Source organism: Denticeps clupeoides, chromosome 1 (assembly GCF_900700375.1).
Source record: "Denticeps clupeoides chromosome 1, fDenClu1.1, whole genome shotgun sequence".
Taxonomy (NCBI): Eukaryota; Metazoa; Chordata; class Actinopteri; order Clupeiformes; family Denticipitidae; genus Denticeps; species Denticeps clupeoides.
In genome coordinates, this window is record NC_041707.1 from 6044506 (window position 1) to 6072025 (window position 27520).

General features: G+C 43.1%; 1 long non-coding RNA gene across 2 annotated transcripts; it reads right to left on the reverse strand.

The window, feature by feature from the left end:
- Positions 1–11390: 11390 nt before the first annotated feature.
- On the reverse strand, positions 11391–20517 carry LOC114798260 (uncharacterized). 2 transcript variants are annotated; one of them, XR_003751043.1, is made up of 4 exons: positions 20482–20517; positions 20274–20398; positions 12050–12178; positions 11391–11702 (listed from the first exon to the last, which is right to left on the reverse strand). It is a non-coding gene; the product is annotated as an uncharacterized LOC114798260 (long non-coding RNA). The 2 variants fall into 2 exon arrangements; XR_003751042.1 differs by having other exon boundaries at positions 11391–12178.
- Positions 20518–27520: the final 7003 nt, after the last annotated feature.

The window sequence follows — 27520 nt, forward strand, 5'->3', positions numbered from 1 at the left end:
ATGGGCGAAGATTATACTATGTCTTTGTTGAATTCTTAAACAGCAAGTCGTTCTTGGGGTTATGCGAATGCTGGGGAAATGTTAACTGGTACAAATAACATCTTAGCATAACAAGATTATTGAGTAAAATATGCCCTTGGGGAAAAGAGAAATGTCAAAATCCATCCCGGAGAGCCGCATAATGTGTTTCTAAAAGGCGTGCAGCAGAATCGCATCCTCACAGGCACCAAGGATGCATGACTTGTTCTGACTCCTTCATATCACTTCCCCACATCTTTTTTCGGATTAGATCTGAGTCATCTGATGGGTGTGAGGTGTCAGGATGTGTGAGAGAGAGAGCTGCCAGGAAGAGTCTGGGAACAATAGCTGCTGAAACGCAAGACATTCTCTCAGCAGAGCCTTCCGGAAAGCAGGAGAGTGATGCTGGTGGGAACAGGCCTGCTCTCGGACTGCGTTAATGCAAACAATGAAGTCGTCTTGGAGAAAAGGAAAGGTAGGCAGGTCAGAAATGTCAAAAAAAGATACACAACTTTTCCAATTCATTCAACCAATTCATTCCCATGCCTATTTTTTTTCAGTGAACTAATGGTAGACCAGTAGTTCCCAACCTGGGGTACGTGGGGGGAGGTCGGATCCTAGAGATAACAGGGGGTCTGCAGAATTTCATCTGTGCTGAAGTTATACCAATGATAATCAATACGACATCAAAATTTAGGATATCAAAATAGGATAGGATCAAATAGGATAGGATATAGGTTAGTAGGATAACTATAAACTATATAGGATAGGATAGGACAATCAAAACTTGGTATTATCCTATAGTCTACTGTGTAAAACAATTAGAATAAGAACAAAAACCTGCAATTGCTCTTTCTTTAAAAAAAAAAGGTTTGTAATCAATCATTTTTTTTTTATTCTTTATTCTTTTAATGTGTGTATGTAGGAAGGAATTGGGGTTTGGGGGCCCTGGCTTCTCTTGGACACAGGCAGGTGGGGCTTCAGGGGGAAAAGGTGGGAACCACTGTGGTAGACATAATTTCAGCCCTTTTAACTTAAATCGCTCATTTACCATTAAAGGAACCCCCCCATAGACCTCTACACCTTTTTCACTTGTCTTGTTCATCCCTCCATCCTCCCATTCACTGTTGTACGTTTTTCAGTTGAACTCGCAATTACGTATCAGATGTTTTACTCCCAGCGGCATCGTTACGGCTTTGGAAACAGATGTATGCGTGCCTTGCCGTTAACGACTTCTCCAAGTGCTGAGCCTAAAACGAACCCTTGGGCGTCGCTGGGAAAATCTCTCAGGGGGATCTTTGCTGACCGCGCTGTAAAAAAAAAAAGAGGAGTAAACATATCACCTTCGCCTGATGTCGGGTTTGGTTGCTTCCTCGAATGAGCTTTACTTATTGCAAACATCCCTATCGCGGCAGAGTCACTTGCCAAGGAGATGATGTCAGCAGACCTCCCTGCTTTCCCCATTGTTTATGGGTGGTGGAAACCATTCCCTTCGTTGTGCGGAGGTCAGTCAGAGGTTAGGCACTGTTCATTTTTCATCGTGTCACCATTTCACTTCAGCTGCTTCCCCCCACTTGTCCATTACGGAAAGCCAAAATAAAAAGCTGTAAGCAATGTTAGACTTTGGTTCCGATTAGGATTTGGAATTGGAACAGAGCGAGAGGTAAAAAGTTATGGAGAAGGAGGAGGACCACCCCATCCCCCATTCTCGCCACTCCCAGCACCAGAGCCCAACTCATTAGTCTCCGCGTCGAGCGCTGGGCTCATTACAGATGTCAGGCCGGTGATGAATGGAACCCTTCGCACGTCCTGAAACTGCCCTCCAGAGCTCTGCTTAATTGAAAGCAGATTTGTCTCCTGTGATCAGTGGACAGCAGAAGGAGGAGCTGTCTTTCCGTGGACAGAGGCGCTCAGGAAGTTCCCCAGGGCGGGCTGACCCGCGTCTCACTTCTCTCCAGCACTTTTCTCAGCACAGGTCCGGCCATCACACTGCGCCCCGCTGTTTGCCCTGTAACCGAATCCCGAACGGCGCTACTTCAAATCAGACCAGAGCACTCACCACGCCACCACCCTGGCAGATGGCAACACCTCACTCTGGAGAATCTTATTTCCCTTGCCCTTTCCCAGAGTTGGTCTGTGGTTTCCTTTTCACAGGAAAGCCAGGAACTCACCGGGAACTTCTGGTTGCTCCCCATGTTCCTGCTAAACAACTCTCCACGCGCCATCACAGAGAGGGTAATACAGTCAACAAACTCACTGTCATTTAGGACAGGATGGGTTTTAAATTTAGCAAACTTCAAAGTTCAGCCAGGTAACATTAAAATAACTGCAAAATTATATTGAAAAGGGGATGCAACATACTTAACACATTACACTGGGGCAGTGGTGGCCTAGTGGTTAAGGAAGCGGCCCCGTAATCAGAAGGTTGCCGGTTGAGCAAAGCTGCTCCCACACGCTGCTCCCCGGGTGCCTGTCATGGCTGCCCACTGCTCACTAAGTGTGATGGTTAAAAGCAGAGGACACATTTTGTTGTGTCACTGTGTGCTGTGCTGCACTTCACTTTCATTTTCACTTTCAGGACTGATGAACACAGCCCTGATTCCGACCATGACGTGTGCACATCCTGCTGACGTCCTGAATCAGCCGGTGTCAGGAGATGCACAAGGCTTCCTTCCAGCGGGGCCGCATCTGGAGAATCACTTCAACCTGGCAACTTGACTCCGCTCGGTGATAATAAAGTGTCTGTGGTTCTGGCAGTTGCCTCTCCTGGTTATGGGAGATGGGGGACCAGAAGAGGAGCAGTCATCCTGACAAGATACCGTGGGCCCTGTATGACAGACCAGGCCTACTTGTAAATCTCAGTTGAAAAGGCCAGTTCCATCCAAAGTTTGGAATAAAAATAGTTTTTAGGTTTCTCTGGTCTTTTATAAATGGTTTCCTTGTTAAACTTTCATTATATTATATTCATTATATATTCAGTCTTTCTGCCATTGTTCTAAGAGCTGTTGCAAAGTAGGAACCGGGAGCCATTCAGCACATGGGTCATTGCAGCAATTATTCACCCGGGAGAGAAATGAAAGCTAAGGTTTCCTTTGCTTTGGCTCTTCAGGCGGAGCCCAATCGTTCACTGTGGCCCCCAGTCTCTGCTGCCTATTCAATCGGGGCGGTGTTTCTGGTTCTCAGAGGACATGCTGGGGGGTTGAGGGGGTTCACGCTGACAAAACACGCTCCCGTCCAAAACCTCTGAGCTCATAACCCCGACCCAAGGGAGGCGAGAGGCGTTTTCGGGGAGGTGGGTCACGTTTCTCCAACAGGAAAGGAGTTGAATGCTGGCGGGGCTCTTGCGCTGATGGGCAGAGCCACCAAATGAAAAAGGCTGTTCCGCTTTTGGCCAAATCGCGATGCTTTGTGTGGCAGATCCTATCACTTCCCATTTCTACAAGGAATAGGAGCGGCCTAAAGGAAAAATGATTTTCATTTCAGATATTATTCAGTCAACGTTTGTTCCTGTTTGCAAAGATGTGAATGGCTTATTGTTGCCAATCAGTGAGAGAAACAAACCGCAAAGAAAGGGGAATACAGCCGACAAACCCACTGTCATTTAGGACAGGATGGGTTTTAAATTTAGCATCACATCATCCTATAAATATATTTTCAGAATTAAATGCATTTTAGCCACCTACAGTAATTTCAGATAATTTCATGTGTCTGATTACTCATGTTCAAAGTTCAGCTAGGTAACATTAAAATAACTGCGAAAATATATTAAAAAGGACTTCAACATATTTAACACACTACAGTACTAATCCTAAGAAGAACCCAAATGGTGAGGCAAACCCAACGCCCTTTTAAGATCCAAATAAGACATTTATAATAAAATGCAATGTGCTGTTAACCCAGTTCCAATCTTTTCCAGGTGTCTTGGAGACATTTGTGTGCTGACTGTGATAGTGGCTCTGTGAACTGCAATAAAAGGAAAAAACTACGACGCTGCATCAGCTCGGCAACAACATCTGACACTTTCAACTGGGGTACATGTAGATGTTGTGGTTTTTATGTAATATATAATCCTCTTTGATCCTTTTGTCTGTGTGCTTGCGCAGTGAGTTTCTACAATAAGACACTTGAGATTGTCTGTGAAAGGACTTGAGACAGTTTTGATGTTGCATAGATCACGGTTGAAAGAGCGGACTTTCACTCTGAAAACTTCTGGCCGCCGTCAGCTGGAACACAAATCAAGTCAGAAGTCCCTTGGAAACTCCCCTCTGTCATGTCGGTATGGGGTTATTGCATGAAACTGAAAGCATTATTATATCCCTTGCTCCCCACCAGTGGCCTTGTCTGAATACTGCCACAGCATAGATCTTGCAGATCGTGTTTTTGAAGTGCTGGCTGGAAATGCCCTGGGTTGCATCGAGCTTCTGCGGATGATGTTAAATAGGAAGCTGCTCGTTTAAAAGTTAAGACAAGGTGCCATCAGACATTCTGTAGACATCATCTTAGCCTTCTATCATTGTGATGAGTTAACAGACTATCTATTGTCTGGTGCAATATTTATCTGCAAACTCCATGAGATATAAAATGTCAAACTTGATCTCAACCTAATAGTAGTAAATAATAAGTAGGTTGGTAAGTGCATTCTAAAATAACACTGGGTGGAGAGTTTGGCTTAATAAAGTGGCTAGCAACACCTTAGTAGCATGGACTGTAAGAATACTCACCAGTGTCTACCGATGCATCACAACCTGGCTCAATCAACAGGACCACTACAAAGACACTTGATCCCCGATAAACTCTAACACACTCCAGCACTTTCACCCTCAATCACCTCTGGACCTAATCCCCCAGAATCCTTGCACAAACTTTTTTACTCTTGCACAAATTTTACTTTGACTTCACTCGTTTGCACAACTTCACCCTACCTGTTACGCATATTTTATGTTTTGTGTTAAAAACATAAAAGTGTAAAAAAAAAAAAAACATAAAATGTACATATTGGTTCATTGAATACTTTTTTGCAATATTTGCAAAACTGTGGTCAGTAGCAGTCGCTAAAGCATTTCACTGCATATCATACCGTGTATGACTGTGTATGTGACAAATAAAATTTAAATTTGAGTTTGAAATTGGAATTTGAAAGTCACTTCATTTATTTTACATTACATTTACTATTAGAGAATTTATCAGACTCGCTTATCCAGAGCAACTTAGAATCAGTAGTTACAAGGACAGAAAGTGGGGCTTGAACCTCTGACTTTGGGGTCTTCTGGTTTATTGGCGAGTGTCTTACCCACCAGGGTACTACCACCCATTTTATTGCCATATACAGATAACAAGGCAACATTATTAATGTCATAAACACACGACAACTGGAATATTCATACATCTATTTGTGTATCGGTATACTTGTACATGCACAAAATTTGCACTTGCATATAATGTTTGTTGCCATTTCTACTTAAATTTCGTTTCACTACATTGTCCTGGAATTTCATTAGTAATGTTGCATTATTATCTGTAAATGATAATAAAACTCGACACTGTTTTATTGTGTACTTTATATATTTCTTTTTTTATCTCCACATGCTGCTTCTGCCTTAGTTCACCTATATTGAGTATATGCAGGTCATTTGCTCCACTATTGTCATAATTTGAATGGTTATTTGTAATCCAAAAGAGGAGAAAAAAACCTGATGCATCCGCACTTTTCCCGCACTTCATCTGAAAGGAACGTGGTATTAGCAGCAGGAATGTGTTGCGCTGAAGACACTATCTGTCTTTTCCTGTGGCGTCCCTCGACTGTGATCAGGACACTATATATCATCAGGCAGCTGGGGGACCTTTAATCATCTCCAATGTCTGGGGACTGGAAATGAAAACTACACCCATAAACCACAATATGGTTTATTGCTCTATACTGGGGAGGCTTGGTTTTAACGATATGTTCAATGATATGATCTTTAGTATGAGGTGTTTATGAATCTCATGACTCACAATGGACCAAATGCATGAGCGTGTATCTCTAGACGTTGTGTTTTTTGAAAAAAGGTAATGATGAAAGAAATATTGTAGTTGTGGATTCCTTTCTCCATCGTGGATACTTTGCAGGGAACATCTGGTCGGGGATGTGGCCAGACGGAAGACCGTCTCTTTCATGTTTTTATACACTTCCCGCAGAATGCTTACTTCATCTTTGATCTTCCTCGATATGCGGAGTGCAGCTACTCTCAATTATTAGTCTAGTTGTCAAAACAAATCTCAACTCCTCGCTCACTATTTATTCCGCCTTCCAGATAAACAAACAGAATGTCGAGTGAGTCCTCTTAACTACCGTACGGCTCATCGGTTTATGTCCGAGTACGTCAAAAAGATATTTTATCAGCCAATGCTTGATTATTCAGTTTCAGTTAGATAAATCTCACACCCACGCGCTAACTTTTTATAATGTGTCTGTGTGTGTATGTGTGTGTGAGAGGATTCCAGAGCAACTGGAAGAACACAGGGAGAACATGCAAATTTTAAACCCAAATGAATTCAGTTAAAAAATGATTGAATTGTTTTAAAAAACCGACACTATCCGATGGTCTTTTGGTGACTTATAAGAATTCCAAACAACAAGGAAAGTGCTGTGTCTCGAGGAAAACACTCTCAACCCCCCCCCATGCATTTGAACGCGCGCCTGCATTTTTCCACAATTGCACCGCTTGAGTGGCGTGTGGCTGTGCTGGTGTCATGATCGGAACTGCGCGGGGAGGTGAGCCAAGGATGTTGTGGCGAGGAAACGAGCTGAAAATGACGAATATATATAAGGAGTGGCATACCAGGTTGGAGTCATAACAACTCGGAGAATAGAGCGGTTCGCCGATTCCAACTGGTCTAACCGCAGAGTGGCGACAATATTCATGTGTCCTCGTTTGCACAGTTAGCAGGGGAATTCTGTTGGGGTTGATTTATGAGAGGACAAAGTTTGATGGTCATCTCGAATGGGTGGAACGGGAACAACTTGCCCTTAATAAGCACAAAAGCCTCTTGAAGACAAACTAAATGGCAAAATCGGCTGGTGGTGAAACACTGCGCTTATTGACTTCAGCAGTCCAGTGAGTACTTAAACATAACCAGGAAATGTGCGTTCTTCCTGAAAGACTTGACCACACAGCCTCAGACCTTAATCCTCTGCCTAAGGAATAAGTCGGTAACCAGCTGGTCAGGGCAGTGATATAATATCAACTTGAGCTCCTCCATCAAATTGGTTCTCACACCCAATGCTGGAGTGTCCTCCAATATCGGTGATCCTACACAGATTCCTCATCAATTTCTTACTCTGTCCCCCCACTCTGTTTAGGCCATGGCTGCGTTTGAAGTTTGTTGGGTTTAGGAACGTCGTTTTGCACACTTCACATTCCATTTGGACCTGTTTATGATCATCAGTCATATTGCTTCTCAATTATACCTTCTGCTGTGGTGATGAAGATTCCTCCCTGCCGCTTTTCTTAAAGACTATTAAGCTCTTAGTTTTCTCACCCATTGTAAAGAGTCACAACGCAGCCACCAGGTACATAGTCCATAACATCTGTGGCGTCCTACTGGTCTGTCATCTCCTCCCAACTCCTCTCTCAGCTCCTGAATAATTGTCTCCTTGAACCGCAGTATCTGCCCTCCCCTGACATCACAGAGGGCACTGTCTGAAAGTTCCCGGGAAGCAGGAGGAAGAGATTCCAGAAGACTTGCTGATGATGTTTCCCATGATAGGGGAATATGGAGTCTGTATGGAGTTGGTGTCAGAAAAAAAGAAAAGAAAAATAAATAAATAAATATATATATATATATATATGTGTGTGTGTGTGTGTGTGTGTGTGTGTGTGTGTGTGTGTGTGTGTGTGTATATATGTATAATTCCTTCCTTCCTGTCCTCATTTGACCGTGTAATAAACAATAAAGGTTCATTTAATTAGGGGATGATTTTTTTTTATGTTCCAAAACCCTACATGTACACTGCAGATGGGACTGAAGCTTCAACGTTTATTGAGTTTGTATTGCATTCAAAATTGAAATCAACCATCAAATTGAAATCAATAAACTATTTTGGAACATCTGTCAACATTTTCTTTCACTCCACCTCTTTTTAAAAATGTACTTCTCGGCTACCCCTGCTGTTGAGTACACTGCTCCGGTGTTCCTGGCAGTTATGTGAGTGTTTGAACACGTGTGCGCGCGTGTGTGTGTGTGCATCCACTATAACAGCGTGGCGTATGCGAGCAGGAGGGCGGTGACTTTTTTTTCCGGCAGGATGCTGGTCTACGTCTCTGCCTTGTCAGACGTGACTGGGGAGTAGCGCAGGCGGCGCTGAAGCATTCCCCAACACGGAGGCAATGCCTTTCGGGGGCCAGGAGTGATGCAAAAAGGGGCAACGCCAAGGCGAATCACACGCCCAAACACTGGGCCCTGTTAAACAGCACAATTCTGCCTCTCACAAACACGCTTGTGACAAGACGTCTCCTGCTGGCCGCAGTGGAAACGTTGTACGGCAGCACAAAAGAGACTCTGTTCCTCCTGGCTGTGCTTTTAAAGACGCGTCCGTGGCCAAAGCCACTGAAAAAAAGAAGACTATTTTTAGAAAGGAAAACATGCCCCACTTGTATGGTGTTGTGCTGTCCTCTCTCTCTCTCTCTCTCTCTCCCTCTCTGTATGTGTTACACCAATGCCAACTGACAACGACCAAGGATTCCCAGCACATCACCTGTCAGGTCTGTTACTGGTCGGGGTGAGTGTTGCACATGTGTTTACACCATTTTCAGGGCCGAACGAAATGATTGTGGCAACCACGAGCTACCTAGACACACTCCAGGGAAACTCCAAGTGTGAGACAAAACTGTGGAAGATGTGGAACGTACTTATTAAAGATAAAAAAGCGTGTGTGATCATGCATTTGCCACTTTGTGAAACATACATGGCTAGAATGGCAATATGAAAGCTAATGACAAATTTCATTTACAAATCAAAATATTTCATACAAAAAGGTTACTATGAAATAATTCATCAAGGAAACGCAGTACGTTCTTGTTTATACTAAGGCATATGAAAGCCTGAAGGCTGTAAATGCTTGCATTATGACTGGCAAGAACACGCTGTTGCATGTTTCAATAACATATTTCCATTATAAGCATTAGATGATGCATGAGATTGAACAAGAAGACCATTGAAAAGCCCATAGTGGAAAAGTACCATAAAGCCTGCGCTCCACCCATCATGGGATTGTGTCGTTAAAAAAAAGAAAAAAAGAACAGACATAGTCAGCGTATAAAACTGTTCTGGGTGATTTTAATCACCTACCATCTGGAACTTTCCATATTGTAAAATCATCTGTGAATTGGGTGCTGCAGTAAAGAAGGGGTTTCGGAAATTCAACCCCTTCTGAGAGGCAAGGCCAGCAAGTGCGTCCCAACCACTCGCAGAGAAATCTGAATATGACATATCATTTTACAATAGGCTTCTGACAATGACCATGCACTGCTGTGACTATCAATTATCGTCCTTCTTACTAAAGGTTTATGTGCAAAGGACACAAACTGAAATACCCACAAACTAAACACCTACTTAAAAGCATGACATGACAGAGGAAAGAGGAAGAAATGTGAAATGACTGTTGATATTGAGTTCTGACAATTTGGGATGGCAATATAATTCAATGTCAAGAATGGCCATCATCCAGTTCCTAAACCCCACACTTCCTTGTCAAAACTCAAGCGTAAATAATTCACATTGTATAGAAGGACAAAGCGTGATGTTATGATAAATGTGCACCTTTCTCCCCCTTCATCACTTCTCAAGGATAAGTTCGGAGTTTGGCCTTGTCGTGAAGGCTATAACGGATTTGCCCTTAATTGAATTTCTCAGTACTCACCGTCTGGAACCAAAAGGCCAAAGGGTGGAAGGTTTTGCTCATGGTAATGTCTGCCATGTGGTTCCATTTACTATGCAATATGCTAAAATATGTAGTGAAACGCTATTTCAGCCACAATTTTAATGTGATGCTGGATATTAACTTTCTTGCAAGCAATTCAATCTTTCTTGCTTCCATGGAGCAACATCGACCGCAATTTTCGTTTTCTTGTGGCCTGTTTCATTTTTATGTCAACGTCGTGTGTCTGGAAAAATCAACAATCTGAAGACCGGTCACTGATACGGAGTAGCATTAATATTTTGACTTCCACTCCTTTGTCGGAGTGACAGCGTGCTTAAAACGATTCGACTGTTTTTAATGGCAGCCATCTGTTGTGCATTACTGTGCATTTGCTCATATCCGCTAATGATGAACAACACGAGATTCCAGAATTAGACCTTGTGCACTGCACTGCTCTTAAAGTGTGATTAATTATTTTGTCCTTGCAATAACTACTGTTTAAAAGCAACATTATTCCAAATGGTAGACAAGCTTTAGGTCTACAAATCAGTCAGCCCGCCAGTACAATAATTCCTCACTGGGAAGTCACTTATTTCCCAGGGCAGCTTCATTTGAATGGCAAAAGTTGCTGTTTAACAATAGCTAATTAGTGTAGTGAGTCTGTAGGAGTCTGATCATCAGTCATAAACATACACCAAATCCAGTTCCATTCAATTTTATTTTTTCTCAATTGAACTGTGGAGCTAATGGTACTTTTTAGGAATAGATATATTTGGCAAGGCAATAAATAAATTGTCAGAATTGTAGAATCTTTCACAGTGTTTGTTCTCAAAAAAAAGTAGACAAAAGTTTTAAGAGTAGATTGCTCTGCCCACGTGTGTGATGTCTAGTGTAACTCGCAATGCTAATTAGTGAATTTTACAAAGCAAATGTTCTTTTTGCAGAGGCCGAGCAGATCCCAGTGTCCTTAAAAAACCCCCCCGCTCGTCCCCTGCCGGACTGGAAGAGGTCTACAGCGACCACATCAGTGTGTGAACCTCCGCCATTTCTCCGTAACGAAAACCACACAGGGCCCACAGCACAGTGGAATTCCTCCGGCATATCCTGGCAGAACCATCCCCGGGTCAGAGCCTTGCACTCGGCGGCTCACTGTGTTCTGCTTAGCTGTTATTCATCAAGCTGGGCAGACGCCAGTGTAAATGCTCGTAAATACTGTTTTTTTTGTGTGTGTATGAGGCTCAGACACACCATTAGAGGCTGGCATGTAGTCTATCTGTCTGATTTATCCTCGCTCGTGTTCTAAGCCCTCCCGCTGACAGCTGGGAATGCACAGGGTTTTCAGGCTGATGTCCGTGCCACCCATTCCCTATCATCGCCTCTGCTGGTGTCACAGAGTGAAGGGAGTGGAGGTCTTCTCACATTGTCATGATGTAAATATCGTCACTGTGCACACATACACAATGAAACCTTCTTTCCACAAATGTACATTTTATCTTATCATGTCCACATTTCACCAATCACAAATATACAGCACAAAGACAAAAACGCATTGTATTTAATTATAATGGTTTAACAATAGTGGAAACACATCATCAGTATACATAGATGTCTGGATTTTAAGTTTATTTCTGATGACAACTGCCAGGCTTATGGCAGGTATTTAAAGTCACTTTTCTGGGTTTGAATTGTGTGCCTGCAAGGATCCATTCGCATTCGTGTTCCCAAATCTTTATTCAAGCCTGATGCGTACCGATACGTCCACTTCCCATCTACTTCCCTGCTCCTGGAAATGTGTAAAATGTTTTAGTGGTGACATCAATTTTCATTATTCATTCATCAATTAAGAGCATACAAATCAACATATATACTGTCCCATCTAAACATCTTTCAGGCAGTAAATTCATGTGAAGTAAGTAAGATGCTTTTGAGAACAAGCCACTCGTAACATTATATATAGCAACCTACTACACAGTTCCTGCATTAGAATACAGTCTATCTAAGTCCTGTTAAGACCTTAACAAGTTTTCTGCATCTAACTAACATCAGTTTAGTCATCTCTGGCTCAGTGCTTGGTAACAGCTATTATTCAAATAAGAAGCTCTACAAAGAACATCGTCTGCGGTTACTGACAATGGATTTCAATGCAAACCCATGCGGCCGATGTCCTTATGGGGGGTGGTAAATATCTGGAGAGGTCTTCAGGACCAGAAGGAAATTTCCTGTTCCAGAATCACAGCCAGGTACAGCCGTTCCAGAGATCTGAGGATTGGAGAATGTTACAGTGGTTTTGGAAGACAGTATGCATTATAAATTAGGTATAAGCCAGAATAGGTTCGCCTTGGTGAATTTAGCTATGTAAATATGTCTTCCTCTGTTTATTGTTACACACGGGGTCGCATTTTGATTTGATAACCCAGGTTATCATGTGCTAAACAGCCTTGTCATTACTTTAATATCAAGTCATTTGTGTCTTGAGGTTCACTGTTTTCTAACACAACATGGAAATGTCCCAGATAACTTTGAGCATCTTATGTATATTTAAGCCAGAGACTTTCCAGATGCAGTACAGAACAATTTTTCAATGGAAGCCATCACACTGCTGACCTCACAGCACTGTTTATTTGAGTGTGATAAGTAAAATTACTCTAGTCGTCTCTTTAATCACATGCCCCGGTTAAGCAGGACTGCAACAGAGAATGACCGAGCAGAGCCTGCAAGGGATGTGTTACTGTAACCGGATGTATGCATTCTAACAGAAAGCTATGCAGTAACAGTTAACCCCGAGTCACAATTAGTTGGTGTAAAAAATGCACCCGTGTACAGTCTCACCAATTATAAATGATATAGTATATAGTACATGATTTATGTTTGCATTTTTTCTGTATATAAGATTTCTACTTATATTGTAAATTGTTGTTATTCTATGTGTGTGTTCGCTCACATACTTAGCCAACAACATCACGATTCTGATTCTGACATGCGAACTTTACACACAACATGCACATTGGTATGACTGGCTGAGATGATTTGTGCATGAACATTTGGAGTCATGGGGGAGTCTCTTGGCTTATATGAACGTCTTTCCACTGCGCTCTACTGCGCTTGACTGGAGTATTGGTGGACTTTTTCACGTTGATGAGCATTCGGTTAGAATTTACAATGGATATAATGGAACCTGGAGTCCGCGAGCACTGGATTTACAACAGTTCTTTGTGCAGCATTGTACAGAAGCATGCCGAAACCCTGCTGCACGTAACCCCACTGTCTAAACAAGAAGCGCGTGCCTCTGGTTCTTCCATGACAGGGGGCTGAACAAAGTTTACTGCTGCACCCATTGAGGCGCTGCCTCCGCGGGCGAGGTGGTAGACAGTAACGTGAGATGGAGAACCCTTCTCCCATTGGACGTGGTTGTTTTGGCATGAAAAATGTTCCTCTGTGCCTCCGGCCATGTTCCTGCCATCAATCAGTCCCAAGTGTTTGCTCTACCAGCTGCTGCAATGCAGTCGGTTGTAACGTAAGTGCTAGAAAAATGCTGAAAGGAGGTCCGCAGAGCAGAAGTAGCTTCTCCAGTAACCTGCTTTCCATGTCCTCATCGCCATGCGCACCACTGCTCATCAGCGCACATTTTAAACAGGGTCCATAACAACATGCTGAGCCAATTAACTGTGACTTGTTGCTGGGCTAAAAAGGAGATTACGTTACGAAACACGATCCTGCTACTCCAGGCTGTGTTTACCCTCAAAGTTCTGGTGACCATGCAGGAAAACAGAGATTCATAAACACTAAGATGACATTTTCATTCAAGCACTAATTTTTTGGGCATGCGAGGATTCATTTCAGCAAAACCCAAAACGAGAAAAGAGAACGCATGTGTGCCGAGAGGGACTCGTGTTTCACATTATTATTTAAGTACTATGATAATTAAACGTTTGCAATAATGGGGTAAATGTTATTGCGAACATCTGCACACGGTGCACTCAACATTTAACCAGCAGCCATTGCAATGTACATACAACCTAAATTTTTTTTTCCAAGCATGGTGTATCCTTTTGGTTGCCTTTGTTCTGCAAGTGGTGAAGTTACATTAGACATTAAAGGAAACGGACACTTGATTGGATTAGGTGACCGGTTACTTGGGTTTGATTTTAGCGTTGAGTGTGCAACTGCTTGGTTTTTGGGCAGATGCTTTGATCCAAATGGATTTACAAAGAAAATGTGCTCTTTGATGTCAGAATTGTTCAGGGGGCTTTTCAATTTGTTTTAGGTCTGCAAGACATGAACATTTACAACATTTATCAGACACCCTTATCCAGAGCAACTCACAATCAGTAGTTACAGGCACAGTGTCTCACGGTTAAGTGTCCTGCTCAGGGACACAATGGTAGTGGGGTTTTGAACATGTGACTTTGTAGTGTTCTGGTTCATAGGAAAGTGTGTTACCCACTAGGCTACTAGCACCATGATAATGTATCTAAAATTAGCTTTTGATGCTTTTTGATTGCTTTTGATTATTATGCCTTTTTGCTTATTTGTCGTAATTGACATCAAATTGTTGTGAAAGTGAAGTGATTGTCATTGTGAAACACTGAAGCACAGCACACAGAGACACAACTAAATGTGTCCTCTGCTTTTAACCCATCACCCTTGGTGAGCAGTGTGTGGGGACGGTGCTCAGTGCTCAGTGGCACCTCAGCGGCACCTTGGCGGCTCAGGATTCGAAACGGCAACCTTCTGATTATGGGGCCGCTTCCTTAACCACTAGGCCACCACTGCCCCTCAGTCTTATCCTTTTCCCGTTTGGGTTGTAAAATGCCAAAGGCTCTAAATCAGGCACTTCCTGTATCTAAGTAGATCCATGCAACCATCCCTTCGACTGTGAACTGCATCTTGGGAAGAGCAAAGATTATCCTCATAAAACAAACAGGGTTTTTTTGTCCGAGAGACAATCTGGCAACCCTTTGAACGTCCTCACTATTTTGCTTCAGTGACCAGGGAGGATGTCATGGCTAATTTGTGAGCTTCATCCCACTGGCTCTCACAAAGCCTCTAAAAGTCCTAAAGCCCTGCCCTCTTCTGCTGTGACGCAGCTCATTGCCAATTCTCACCGGTTGCAGAGACTGGAGATCAAGGCCACGACAGACAGCTTGTTTTCACAAGGCAGCAGGCCTCATCTGGAACCCATCAAGGCCCCAAGGTGCCTGCAGACCAAAACCCTCTGGATGTGTGCAGCGTCTTGGACAGGCGCCCAAACTAGCTGATAAAACCAGATAAGCGTTTGTTCAAGATTAAGAACAGGGCTCCTATTTTAGACGTGAAGGAAAATAGCTCAGAGACAGAGCTTGCTCTTTCACCTCGCTCCTCGAGGTGAGCAGAACAACACTGGCTCTCAAGATGATAAATTATAAAGGTCCCATTCATCCACTCATCCACTGGGATATACCAGTGTTGGAGTCATCTAATGCAAATGGAGGGAACCAAGATGCTCGATTTACAATCTTTTTTACTCGACAGATCCCCATCGATGTTTCCACCACACCAAATTTCTGGTTCTGTCCTCAAAAACATCCAGTTCTTTGAGAAGATTCGTTTCGTGGACCACCCTATTCACCTGACCTTGTGTAAGTGTGGCGCTCAGTTGGCTCCCCATAAAAAAAGGCTTCTGTGTCGAGGATCAAACAGCCAGCTGGGTCATTAGCCTTTGAAAGAAACGGGGGGGGGGGGGGGGGGGGGGGGGGGGGTATGGGCCTGGCCTGCAGTCTGTGGCACATGGAAACTCTTCCCGCTGCGTTTACGGGGAGTTTCGGTAGCTTCAGTGCTTTTGGCATAATGGGGGTCCTCAGTGTAGGCACCATAAGCTGCAATTCCAGGAAAGTATGTGTAAATTGAATTCTCATTGGCTGCGCATCCATCACTGGAATAAAGAACACATGGGCTCTTGTAATGTTAATTACGCTGGTGGTGGCGCATGTCCGTTAATGGACATTAGAAAAAATACGGCCGGTTTTTAAGGTGCTGACATGATAATCTGAAGATGACCGACCCGGAAGGGCGTTTGACAGTAAATCCCAGAAGTATTGCTGTATTTAAACAGACTGATTTGACCCAGTCCCATTTCAGCTGGAACAGCTTCTCTGATCACTGAAAGTCCTTACATTGTCATAATTCCAACCTGACCAAGATATCGAGAAGGGAATGTATATTTTAGGCCAGTGTTTAGTCTTGTGGAGATCTAGTGTTACTCCGTCTTCTCCTAAATCAGGTCTTTGCTTTAAAGTAAGCAATTGTAAGTGTTAACAGATGATAATATGTCTTTGGTTTACAGGCAGGAGTGTCTGTTTTGGTCGAGGTTGGTATTTGCACTTTTCTTTGGCAACTGCAAAAAGAAAATGCTAATTAGAGAACATGAAACTCAAGAGATAAATCCCAAATAATGGCACCCCTGTTGCTGGGAACTGACTATTTTACTGATATATATATATATATATATATATATATATATATATATATATATATATATATATATATATATATATATATATATATATATATATATATATATATATATATATATATTTTTTTTTATTTTATTTTATTTTATTTTTTTTTTTTTTTTACACTCATATTACATAGTCATTTATGCAATGAAAATCAATTAAAGATTAGTGACGGTCTTTATAATAATAATTAGATGGCAGTAATTATACATTTCAGCAGTTATTACTTACATGTATTTCCTGCTGTGCAACAGTGTGTGAATGTTGGCTGAAGAATTAGTACGTTGCTTGTCAGGTTCTAGTTTTGGGTTCTGGTCACAGGATGATATTCTTCTTACTCTGAGACATTTATGTCTTCAAACATGACTTTGACTACTGGTTAATTCCACAGGGGTTACAGTAAATGGTCATTTCTAGGCGTATCAGCGTCTGTACAGGACATTCGATTCTGTTAGGGTTTCTCCAATGGGTTATGTTGTACATCAGATGGAATCCTAAAGTTCAAATGAGGTATTGGTATTTTTCAGCCATGATGGTTTCTGAGCTCTTGTACAAACTGCAATTGAGGCCTCACCATGGCCACAACTCTTGTAAATCCTGTGCTCTTCAATTTACAAACACTGCAGAGCAATGACCACAATGTCACTTTTCTAGACGGCTACTGGTATTTTTCTAATTTCCCAGTTGGCAGGAAACCTCGCTACACACCGAGTGTGTCTGCCATGTTGAGTATAACTTTTGGTTTGGTTTCATTTCCCCCCCCCCAAATTTTGCTCCTTGAAGCATCTGTGAGGCTGGCTAACGTAATGCCCGATAAATTCTGCCTTTTTCGCGGAAATGTTAGACACACTGCCCAGAGAGCTGCCAGCTTGTGGGGTCCATGCTCTGAAGCGTCTGCATTAGCATTAGCCGCACATTTGTCATGGAGGCACGGTGTTTACACGTAGCCCGAGCAAAGCGGCGTTGCTGGAGCCCACAGAACTCTTTTCACTCTTAGTAACACGTCGACACTCTGCTCCATAGTCATATTTTAATAATCCAAAATATTAGAGGTAGTATGTTTGTAGCATATTTTCTTCCAAATATGAAATGCTTTATCATTAAAAAAAAATCAGAATATATATGTACATTTTTTAAAAATGCTTTTGCCCTCTTTATGACCTCACAATACAAAGCTTGATCCAAAATGGCTATTATGAAGTGGCTAAAATATTCATTTTGAGAAGTAAAGCTATCTTAATTCTCTTGCCAAAGGCGCACAGTCAAATGAAACAAAGTCGAAATAAAAATAGCCCCGTCACGTACGGGTCAGCACCGCCGCTCTGGCCGCGGCCTTGTCTTATTGAAGCGCGAGCGTGGTTCATGAGTGATCTCAGAGGCGCATATTAGAGTTAATCTCGCTGTGTCATGATATTGCAGATCAGCCAAGTCTAAAGCAAGTGCTTATCTTGGCGTTTGAAACAGGTCCTCCTTTACACCCGCGAATAAAGGGCATTAGCCATAAACGAGCAGCACTCGGAGGACAGATAAACCTGCCGGTGTCACGTAAAATGCCGTGGTTTGCCCAAGACACAACGTTGTTTGGAATTCTGTTCATGTGAATGATTGTCGCAGGTCAACGTTCCACATCCTTCCGCTTAATAACACAATTGGGAATTTATCCTTTTTAACACTAAACTGTCTTTAAAAACACACTCTGTGTCTTTTGGCAAGCACCATGTTTTCCCACCAAATTATTATGGGCCCTGGATGCCAAGATAAAACTATGCCAGTCGAGGTTGTGATCTCATTTAATCACTATGTCACCATTATATCAGATTAGAAGTCAAACGTTCTTCTTGTGGTTAAAGTGCAGCCTTGACATGGTTGGAACTGCTTTCAGCCCTTCAGCTGGGTCATCACTACAGATAAGACACGCCTTGAACCGTCACAGCTGAAGACCTCACAAGATACAGAGCACCCACCCCAGCAACTCGTGCATTTCCATGTCTGCTGGTCAGTTTTGTAAAAGCAATTGACAGGGGAACGCGGAAAATGTTTATGGTGACTGCTGCCAACCACATTAGCCACTTTTGGTTGCATTTTTGGGAGGCGAATACGAAAACCAATGGAGGAAACCAGGCACACATATGTTTCCGTCCAGCAGTCAATTCCTCTCTCAGTTCAGTTAATTTTGATCTTTTTTATACATATCGTATATACAAACGTTTCAGAAATGGCTGCCAGACTTGTAGCTGTAGGAAATGTCTTTCCTGTTTCATTAGAGGCCTCACTGTTCACCAAGGTATTACGAGAATGCTTCGGTTTTGGGCACCTTAACGTCGTGGAAGTCAATGAAACCCAAAAATATTTAGATTGGAGGTAGATGGAGCTGAGGACCTCGCAACCTACTCAGTTGTTGCCATAAATTATTGATGTTGTGCAGACGGTGAAAGGTTTCCATTTGATTGACGCGCTCTCCCCCGAAACGTCTTGACAGAGAGCTGACATGACCGTATCTGAGACCTAGCCCTGCAGAGACCAATAAAATCACAGAGGTTTGGAGCCTCTTTTCTTTCAGTCTTGCGAGAAAAATCGCTTCCTTAAGATAAATGGTTACGTCAAGATTCTTCCTATGGCTCCAATATGAGCAAAGTAAGATCACTTATGAACTGCCAACCAGCTCCGACGCTGTTTACAAAGGTAGGTCCCGTCCTCCCTACTTTTCGGCACGGGAAGCTTGTCAAACAAAGAGTTTTTTTTTCATGGGCCAAGTCTACCTTAGGCCCAAAATGGAAACAGAAGTTGAGCATGTTTAGCTTGTATGAAATTACAGTTCTCATCTCCCTACAGGCCCTGTGGTCAGGAGCTGAGATGTAGGGAGGCAGAGTGAGGAGAGGGGAAGGGGAATTGGGGAGGCTGAGCGTTTTCGCCAGGACAAAGCAGAGCTTTCTTCCAGGCCTCTGTGCTTTCTTAACTCCGTTACCCACTGAACTTTCACCCCCGCCTCCCCTCGCACACACATCACTGAAGACCTGGGGAGTCAGTCATGAGGCACGGATGCAGTTGGGGGGAGTTGGACACACACACCAATGAGATCAACTGCACAAAGCCTTGCTTAACCCCCCAACAACACCACCACCCAGCACGTTAAGATTTAGCCAAATTGAATTAATGTGGCATCATTTCTCATTGCCATGTTTATACCCACCAGAACATAAAAAAATCTCAGATTTATGTGTATTTCAGAAACCGCAAAGGTCTTCCACATAATTAATGTCACAAGGAAGCTATAAAACTATTAAGATGAAGCAAGGGAGGAGCTGAAAGTTCTTGACCTGTTCCTTAAAGCATAACGATTGTGAATGTTTTTAACTAGAAAGCCCCTTAAACGCCCACAGAAAGGGTATTTCTGAGAACCATAGGATGATGGTATCATAAAAGCCTAGCGTTAATAAAAGTCACAATAGATTGTTCTCATTTAAGGGTCAATTTTACACTCTGAATCGGCAGTTGTGTCATTTCTGCAAGGCTTTGCAATGCTTCCCGCATGGAACCCGATGACCTCTTACAGAGTGTGTCTTTTAATGCCGAGTCGTCCCCATGTATCCTGCAGTATCCCAAGCAGCTGTGACAGTAATGACTGACTAGCATTTAAGGATCACTGACATAATATCGGTCACGCCATGACGCTGTTTGCGCTGTTATCTATTAAACTGCTTGAACTTGTGCTGGTTTACGGTTTTAATGAAACGCATAGTTTGTCATGCCGCTGCGTCAACAAACACTCAGGGTCCAACTCTCCAAATTCCATGTAAAGAACATGGAAACATTTTGCTTCATGGCCTTGTTGCATTTCCCCCCGAGACCACAGCACTTACCATAAGAAACCACCACCCCCATCGGCTCGCGCTCCGCCAAGTGGCCGCAAGGCAGCTGGGATGCATTAGCTGGTGAAAACGCTCTCGGCCACTGAATGGCTCCGAGGGTTACATGCACGGTGCTTCTGAAAAAAAAGAAAAATTCTCACATTTCTCACAACTTTTCCATGTGCTTTGCTGATTAGGAGCGAGCTGCTGGCATCAGTACCTCTCCGCGATGCAGCTCGTAGCTTTTCGGGCCCCCTTATCTTTCCCCCAATGGTTTCGGCTGGGAGGGTGGGACTGTCAACATTTAATACTTGTTTAAGTTTTTTTTTTTTTTGGTTGTGAAATTCCAATTAGAGCTTTGCTCCAGCCATGGGAATCGTAACTCAACTGACAGTGGGAGAAGTGTAATGCCTTGGTCCCGCAAGTGAACCGGAGGCAGCGGCGTTGGAGACGGGCTTCCTCCGCCGCACGAGCCAGGTAAACAAACAGAGACCCCCGTGGACCCGAAGCCGGGTCTGTTACACGCATTTCCGCCCTGCCCTTGTGTTAACACATTAGTTTGGACTCTGCCCTCTTTTCCAGGGAATGGGAGGCCGAGGCCAATGAGAACAACATGTTTGTGGGTGTCCGGAGAAGTCCGGCATCCTGCCAGCAGCGCTGGGGTGTTGCTGCGTGCAGCAACTCAGTTCAGATGCGTCCCTCGCACCCGTGCTGTGTTGGTGCCTGGCCCACGTGCCCACTGGGCAACCTGGCTGTGGTGCTTCCCTGCTCCCTGTAGCAGATCGGCCTGTAGTAGCTCAGGAAGTAGATGGCCACGGACGCCATGTTTGCTTGTTTGCACAAGTTCTCCATTACCCTGGATATACATCCTGTAATTAATCAGGGCCCTCCGCCGGGGAGCCTAAAGCTAATACATGCACGCGCAACACACCCACGCTGAAAGATGATCACTCACAAACACACTCACAAGCACAAACATGGGCATGCACATGCATTTAGACACAGAGGTCAAGGCACTTAAACAAATATACGGAGCCAGACATGCATATGCACACTATGTCACAAGTAAACACAATTGAACACCAATATAGACAGAAAGTCATAAATAGAATGTCAGAAACAGAAACAACATATTCAACATTATTATTCATTCTTAGGCCAGTACTGAGCTATTTATTTATATTTCGAAGTAAAATGCATTATGGGTCACACAGTGGCACATCGGTTAGTGTCTTGGCTGTGAGTTCAAATCCCTGTTCATGCTTTGCTCTCCCCGGCTTGGTGTGAGTTTCCTCTGAGTAGTCCGGTTACCTCCCACCATCCAAATGGTTACACAGTAGGTGGATTGCCATTGGTGTGAGTGAATGAGTGAAAGGTGTCTGCCCTACAGTGAGGACCTATATGTTCCGGGATGCACTCAAAAAGCCACCACCCACTTCTGGTTTCAGTGGTTATGGAGAGAAGAGAGAGAATATGTTTTCTATCTGATTATTTTCTATAGTATTCTATTTTTAAAACATGACACGGAAAGCCAGCATGCATATACATAAATCCATGGCCAAACATAGACAAGTACATATTCATGTAGACAGAAACATACATAAACACTCTCTACCACCAAAATGGCCAAACACACTCACAGAATTGCCATGTCACACTATTCATATTTGCTTTGCGTCAAGAGTTATTCTGGCCGAGCTTTGAAATCCATTATAATACTAATCCAACACTTTTAGACTATTTCAATTGCTTTACTTTGTGTGGTCTAGTCCAATAACCCCTCATTTATCACTGCTGATGTTTTTTCTTTTCATCATCCCATGCCCTCACAAGCCTGCAGAGGTATTTGGGCCACCTACTGCAATGCAACTGGTGAAGGCACACTATTAAAATAAGCCCCTCAGGAGTTTGCAAGGATAATGCTTAAGCGAGATGTGCATGGGTAGGAAGTATGGGGGCTGGACGGCATTCAGCTCTTTCCTGTCGCAGTGGCCTGAACCACATAAAAGAGCCGCGCCGTGAGTGTGCAGAAGAGCAGGGCCTGGCTTTCAGTCTCATAAACCCATGTTGCCTCCGCAGCTCCAGCTGTGCTCCTCCATAATAGGCGAATAAAGCAACCCTTTATTAAAACACCCTCCCTGGGAGCTGTCAGTCACACAATGCCAGACATTTTGACCCTGGATATTTATGCTGACAGGGGTCACAACCAGATGGGCTCTTTGCCTGATGGCAGTAAAACTAATAGCTGGGGTATGTGTTTGTTTATTAATTTTTCGGCATTGTCAGTCTTGGCTTTGACCGCAGAGTTGAAAGGTAGAACTTGGATGTCAGGTTTGAAAATGCATAGCATGTGTTTGGGCCTGGGTAGTAAAAGTCTTCTAGGAGAACAACCTGTCATAATCATGCACAAGAACTCACAAGATTATAATTCAAATGCAATCTGCAGTGCTAGTGAACCCACTACATGCTATAGTAGCAAGATCAGGAAATTATCATATTCACTGAACACACAATTTTATTAACAATGAACAAGGTCACGTTTATACCACACTCACTCTCATGAGAATGAGTGCCACTCATGTTTTATGCATTTTTCTGCACATTGCATGGCATACAGAGCCATAAAATTTCTCAAATCCATTCTGCACATCTGTTCACTTGCATGCAAAAATGTCTGGATTGGCCGTCGAGGCCAAAAATGCAGAAAATGGCATATACGCAGAGCAATTCTATTTGAGAAACAAGTGTAGAATAATATGACAAGAATAGTGGCCTGTTTATGGATGTGAATAAAAACAAGTTAATTTTTGGCATGGTGAATTTTTAAATCAATTATGAACTGTTTCCGCCTTGTCCCTGCCTGGTCACTATATCTGTATCGTGTCCTGTGATGTTTCTTGGTGTTGCTTGGTTGTCCAATAAATCCTCAGCTTTTGCTGAGATAAAAGGCCTACAAACAAGTATTTTAAGACTTACCGTACAGGCCAAAAGTTTGGACACATCTTCTCATTCAATGTGTTTTCTTTATTTTCATGACCATTTACGTTGGTAGATTCTCACTGAAGGCATCAAAACTATGAATGAACACATGTGGAGTTATGTACTTTTAAAAAAAGGTGAAATAACTGAAAGCATGTTTTATATTCTAGTTTCTTCAAAATATCTGCCCTTTGCTCTGATTACTGCTTTGCACACTCATTCTCTCGATGAGCTTCAAGAGGTCGTCACCTGAAATGGTTTTCCAACAGACTTGAAGGAGTTCCTAGAGGTGTTTAGCACTTGTTGGCCCCTTTACCTTCACTCTGTGGTCCAGCTCACCCCAAACCATCTCGATTGGGTTCAGGTCTGGTGACTGTGGAGGCCAGGTCTCCACTTTTTGTTAAGTACATAACTCCACATGTGTTCATTCATAGTTTTGATGCCTTCAGTGAGAATCTACCAACGTAAATGGTCCTGAAAATAAAGAAAACACATGGAGGTGTGTCCAAACTTTTGGCCTGTACTGTATATGCTCTGTGCATTGTAGCATTATCCCAAAGGCTAACACCTACAGTCTGCTTTGTGTAGCAGCACTGGTTTTTGCAATATATCACGGACTATTCTTAGCTGGTGATCTAAGCACCAAAATCTCTACTTTTGTGTTGATTTAACCAGACTGAAAGCTGGTCTAGCGCTTCCTGTAAAGTTTTTTCACATGCATGTAGTGGTCTCCCACTTTATTCCGAGGCTTTTAGCTGCCATTATTCATACAATAACAGTTGTATTGTCATTGGGTGTGTAAAAAGCACTTTGGATGAGAGTGAATTTTAAAATTAATGTAAACAGCACTTTATCTCTTTCTCTGCCTCTCGATGTTCTCCAGGTCAGGGAATAGTATTTTCGAGTGGGAGTCTCAGGCCACCGCAGTGGTCTTTTCTCAGTAGAAAGAGAGAAAAAGTTCAAATTTTTGACCTCTCTCTCTTTTTAATCCCTTCGTTTGAACAGTTGCAGTGAACAACTGCTTCTCTTCAGTGTGCGCAGGCTGTCATTGCCTATCCAAACAGGTCAACGTTGCCAGCGATATTTTCAGGGAGGAATCGAGGTCTGAAAGTGAGTGAAGCCATCTTTCAGGCAGAACTGTTCATATCAGCAGAACCCGAACTCCTTTTCAATTTTTTTGTCCTGAGATTCAGTTGGGGCGGTAAGACTGGCACACAGGACCCTGTTCAGAGGAGACACTGTGGTCAACAACTGTTCATTACATGCAAAGGTCACCCAGAGTGAACTTAGCACTCTTACCTTCATATTCAGAGGGTGGGATCTGTTTTCCATCTCTTCCATTAGACAGGACTGTGCACGCCCAGCCCAGGAAAATAAACACTCCTCAGAAATAGAGGAAATTGCACATGAAGCTAGATATTCAAGGTGATTGTGCACATTCCACTCAGATTTGTTTGTAAAAGATCACCCTTCTATAGATAGTAAGATGAACCTGGCAACACCTGCCGAAGGAACCCACAGGGTGGCCCCGAGGACTGAAGCCAGTCCTTGTTGAAGGCTCTGGTTGGTTGGCTGATGACCTTTTTTCCTCTGAGGAATTCCTTCCCGCAGGAACTCCGCTGGGAATGCCGTGAATGTGTTTCTGCGGGGCTTGCGCCGTAAACCCACTCTTGTGTCCATGTGGGCAGGCAACGGGAAGCAGGTGACAGAGCCATAAATTACCTCATTACTGTTATAATTGCTGCAGCTATTAAATGTGACACAAAATGAAAAAATGCACGTTTTCGACTCTTTATTGGCAGACTGGAATGAAAACCTGGCTCGTGTAATATTTAAAAATACATTGGGGGAAGATTTATTCGAGAAATGTCACAGAAAACGATAACCCTGTTAGCCCAAGCATCATCACTTTCTCTTGATTAAGTATGTTTTTTTTTTTAAGTGACTAAAAATTGTACTAGCTCTTCATTAAAGTTCAAATGCCGGCTGTGAACTTTGTAATTGTAGACCATAATCAGGCTTATTAGGACGTAGCCTTCAGCTAACACAAAAGCCTCCATAAAACCATGCAGTTTAGCTCCCAAAGTGCAAAAGTAAAAAAAAGCCATAAAGCCACCATAGCCATAACGGCTGCAAAAACAATGAGCAAAAAATAAATAAATCCATCCTCTGGGAGCAAGCGATTGTTAAATGGGTGCTTCAGTTTTCCACGCTGTAGTTCCCCGGTAATTTAACACACATGCCTGTTCATTCTGTTGTGTAAGACATTGATGCTGACATGATAATAACTTGAGCTGCTAACACCAGAGAACCTCACTCACATAGTGAGTATTGCTAATATCACGTTCTATGCAAATGTCCCATAGGGAAAATTCTTCACTTTTTGTGTGGCCATATTAGTCTGCTTGCACCATTCATGCATGGTGAACATTACACATTAAATTAGTATTTGCTTCACATTAAACACTAGGACAATTCTCTACTTGATGCATGGGACATTTTCAAAATGCAAGTTACATTATCCCCATAACTAGCAGTCAGAACTATGAACAAGTGTGACAGTATGTAGTAGTTGTTGTACCTTATTACTGGGTACTTGAAGTTTGAAAACTTGCCCATGTGATGCACCGGACAACAATGTCACTGATCTAAAAGCTACACGAGTGCTGTTAAGTTTAACATATGATAGCCAGTACCAAGAGTTAAAATGTGGTGCATTGTATGAATATTTTAATCACGCCTGATGCACTATTCAGTATAACATATATAAACTGAACTTTGAATGTCTGGGTCATGATAATAATTTGCTTTGAATTTCATTTAGGTTGGCAAAACATTTTCTAATGTCTGCAAAATCTTCAGTTTTTTAAATACATTGAAGTTAACTTATGCTCCACATAATCTGAGTACCCGACTTAAATACTAGGACAAGTAAAAGTGCAAATATTACAGAATTTTCTTCTGAATTTTGGTTTCATTTTCCAGAGTCTCCCATTAAATTAGCATTTGCTGAAAATTAATACCATGATCAGTGTGCTCAGTGTGTCTCTATGAAGTATTTATTTTCTTGCTGTATTCTGTTTATTTACTTGTGTATTTCTCCTTGCCACTATATGGTTTATAAGCCACTGCAATTTTTCTTGAAGGGATAATGAACCATCATAAAGCCAGCCAAAGAGAGAAAGAAACTCTCAGAGAGTCGAGGTGGATGTAGGTGGTAAGAAAAGAAAATTACTAAAAGTAAATTGTACTTGTAAACAGTTGGACGCTGCCTGTAAAACCTGTTCACGTTGCCGCTTTAGCACCCCAGAATAAATTTAGTGCCTAAATGCTAAAGGGCGAACATCACTCCTACACACCGTCCAATTTCTTTTCTCTTTTTCGGACCGTTCCATTGTGCACGGCTCTGCTGCCTTTAATGCTTGCGCTGCTCAGCGGCGGGAAGAAGCGGCCTGCGAGCAGAAGAGCGATACCTACGACTTCGGAGCGAGACTCCGCCCGCAGCTCAAGGGAAGATGTTCTGTGGTCCATGAAGAGGTCAGCCGCCATAAAAGTCGTAGACCTTAAAGGGCAGATTTGAACGATCACCGACCGGATTTCGGCCATGACACCCTAAAGGAATGCGCCTTCCTCGGTCGCCTTCCGCGGTCGAGAACCTTCGTTTTTATTCAGCTCTCCGTCTCCCATCTTGTTGACGCTGGCATGGAAACGTAGGCCCTGCCCGGCTGCATTAATAAATTAGGGCTGCGTGTGAATTCTGACTCCGGCATCACACACACAACCCCGTAATCCAGTGCCCCCAGGATTTATGCCGCTATCTAATTACCCGACCGTGGCCGACCGAGGACTCGAGGTGGCTGGAAGTGACACGCACGGTGATATGTGCGCGCGCTTCTGTTTTTCTTTGCGGTGCTCGGCAAAACAATGGTTACTCTTAATTGCCAAGCATGGGTGGTCTCTCGCTGGCTCAGAACGCATGGGCTTGCCGGCGTCCCAAAACGACTGCCTGGTAGCTGCTAAAAGGGACCCATGAGCAGGCAGCTCAGCTGATGCCGGAGAATTCTTTGGCTCCTGAAGGCCCTGGAGGGCCGGGAAGGTTCCCGTGCAGCTGCTCAGGCAAAGGTCAGCACCGTCCCTGGCCCTCAGGGCGCGTCCCCTTTGCAGTTAGAGGGTAACTTGTCATTTTTACATTTGACATTTTTTTATTTACTTCCTTCCAAATGGACTGGCCTCTCCCATTAAAGCACAGAGTTACACTAAAGCACATGAATGCGCTGAGA